The sequence below is a fragment of the Dipodomys merriami genome, unplaced genomic scaffold (assembly GCF_024711535.1).
Source record: "Dipodomys merriami isolate MVZ:Mamm:240054 unplaced genomic scaffold, mDipMer1.0.p SCAF_362, whole genome shotgun sequence".
Classification (NCBI taxonomy): domain Eukaryota; kingdom Metazoa; phylum Chordata; class Mammalia; order Rodentia; family Heteromyidae; genus Dipodomys; species Dipodomys merriami.
The window spans coordinates 386,661-389,755 of NW_027205182.1; the positions used below are offsets into that span (position 1 = coordinate 386,661).

Genomic DNA, 3,095 nt, shown 5'->3' on the forward strand with positions numbered 1-3,095 from the left:
GTTTATTGTAATTATTTATCATCATCTATTAGCTTTAATTTCTAAGCATCAGTAAAGTGGTATCAAATATATTTACTAGTTATCAGTTCCATAAATGTTAACTTTGTGATTGATCAGCCATTAGTGGAATGGAAATAAGAAACAAGAAATTGCTTGAATGACAGAGTTATAGAAGTTTAATACATTGGTTAGGATTCTACCTTTAACAATAATTAAGAGATGAGAAAGTAGCTTATATTTCCTCAGGCCTAGTGCTTCAGGGAGAGCATATCAGTATCAGTGTTTGTCTACCCCTGTTCTTCTGAAAGCTACAGGGCTCCTAACATCTCACAGAGTAAGCTTTATACATGGTCTGTAAGCCTTTTTTCTTGGTTATTATGCAGCATAATCCTCTGCTCTTATAGATTTTGTTGGTGATGCCTGTGAATGAGCTTCCCGTTGCCTGCTCTGTTGATTATCCAGTGTGAGCACTCACACCAATGCTGTGCTCTGGAATCCTGCCCACCCCACCCCCCACCAGTCTTCAGAATGGGCAATTTACAGTCTGCACTGTAGATTAAGGTACTGATTTTTGCCAAGGTCTGGTTGATATTTGTCTTAGTCTCATGCTATCTGTTCATTATTTACTAGTTAAAAAGTTTTTCCAACTTTTCTTCTCTGTTGATTTCAACTGTATCTCTGATATCCTGTCTTGGCAAATATAGATATAATATAAGAAAAATACAGATATAATAAAGTTTTTCTCTTTTTATTGGTGTTTATAGCCTACTCAGCAATATCTTATTGCTTCTTTTATTCTTAATGTTTTTTCCCCAGTATTTTCTTCAGCTTTTCCAAACAGAGAGACACATGGCAACTTTCCTTCTAATCCATAGCCTCAATCATGTTCTAACAACCAAGGAATAATGAATGGCTCAAGAAGGACTTAATCACACAATTGAGAATGGAGTGTGCTAACCTAGGATGGATACAGGGAGAGAGTCTGGTCCATGAGAGTTCAGAGGATGCGGCCTGGGGAAATATGAAACTCTGATGAGATACAGCACTAGCAAGCAGATACATTCTTCTCTCCAAGGTCTATGGGAAGAAAATGAGGCAGAGTGGTAATATGAAGAAAGGAAATTGGACTGGTACATATAAAATCTATTATGTGTCATCTAAAGAAGCTGGTTACCATTGCAACTTTGGGCAGGTGACAGTTTTCCTGATATTTCTTGACTATAATATATTTAAAATAATAAAAAGTTTGAATTAAGAATTTCCCAAGTTCCCATTCACTTACCAATATCAATTCCTAGGGAAGAACCAAAATTAATATGATAAAATGGGTAAAAATGGACACATTTTTCAAATATCTTTATTTTTTAAATCTTTGAAACTTTTATTTCAATGCAATGATCTGGACGATCTTGTTAAAAGCAGCCAAGTCATGGACTGCTCGTAGTCCTCAAAGGCAATGATCTGTTCTTCCAGCATGTCTGTTCCTACTTTATGATCTTCCACTACACATTGCATTTGAAGCTTCTTAATTCTGTATCTCACTGACACCAGTTTAGAGGACCTCCAGACCAAGTCATCTGTTTGAAGGCTTTGGACACACTCCTCTAATTTTGCCGTATCTGTCTCATCATCCCAGGGCTTCACATCTAGTAAAATGGAAGACTTGGCAACCAGCGTAGGTTTTTTTGGCTTTCTTTGACTCATACTGTGCAAGACATTCTTCCCTTAGCTTCTTTGCTTCCTCACTTTCCTCTTCCTCCTCAGACCCAAAGAGGTCAATGTCGTCATCATCCTTACTTTTCAGTGGGATCTTCCACATTGGCAGGGCCATACTTGTCCAAAGGTTTTTACACTCCTAGCAGGCTGCCCTTTTTCTTTCTCATAGGATTTGATATAATTATACCAACATAGGGCATGACACAAATCAGTAAGGGGTGGGCCCGAGACTGCTTCAAATACTGCAATATCTGCTTGCGATGGCATATACCCCTCCATGTAACTCTTGTCCGCCAGGAAATCATTGAGCACCTGGAGGCCCAAGTGGCTCTTGAGGTCTCCAAAACACATGGCCATGGGAGCTGGGCATATCCTGGAGCTGGGCAGCAGCAAAAGGAAAGAGCAAAAGTCCATGCCCTGAGTTAACACGGGGGAAAAAGGCTTCAAATATAACCAGAAAAAATTTAATTTCAGTAAATTAGGGTTCTTCTTTTGTCTGAGTATGGTAGGCAAACATGTAACCAGTTGGATGGTTTATTAAGGAGTTCCATGCTAAGCATCCTGTATTGTGTTTAATTTCCACTGACTTCACACCAAAATCTGTTTGCCATCTTCAGGGGAGCAAAACCGAGGGTATTGAATAAGGACAGAGGCTGCTTTTCATGCCTATCAGAAACATTTTACACAAGAAGATGAAGAGTCAGGGATATTTGAGAACAGTTCAGATTTCTACCAGAGGAATTAAACAGAAATGAAATATAGAAAATTTCAGGAGAAACCCTGCAGTGAACATAATTTGAGGTGCAAAAATTTCTGTGAGCAAACCTACACTTTCTAGTTTCTGTGCAAAATAGTACTAGGACTAGGGGAAAAAAACCTAGTTATTTGCTCCCAGAAAGAATTTTCCCTGGAAGATAAAACAGTAAAGCAAACATAAGTATGTCTTTTGACCAGTAAGACTTGTTTCAAGACCCTACTTAACTTTGGTATACCTTCCAATCAAAGTTCCTTAATCATCATTTTTTCCCACTTCCAACTGTGTGCTCGCTCTGCACAAGGTCCAGAGTACCAGGTCCATTGGCTTTCCTGCTAATCCCTGAATTTTGAGACTTAATACTGAGGCTGCCCAGTGATAGTTTCTGCAATAAATCTATGGAACTCAGCTTTGTTTGATAAACAGGTATTTCCTATGCTATAGTGAAGTCGTGAAATCAGGTCTGCCTGGTGCCATCTTGGCCACATGGTGGATGGTAGGATCTGACATCTATCTTCTTGGTAGGGGGGCAGGTGAAACCCCCACCTCTCAAATGATAGGCATGCCTGAATCCCTGGAGGAAGCCGAGGGGACTTGGATGATATGTTACTAAACCTGTCAGCCT

At 39.4% G+C, this 3,095-nt stretch overlaps 1 pseudogene; it reads right to left on the bottom strand.

Moving 5' to 3' along the window:
• Positions 1-1,381: 1,381 nt before the first annotated feature.
• Positions 1,382-2,067, bottom strand: LOC138804422 (elongation factor 1-beta pseudogene; annotated as a pseudogene).
• Positions 2,068-3,095: the final 1,028 nt, after the last annotated feature.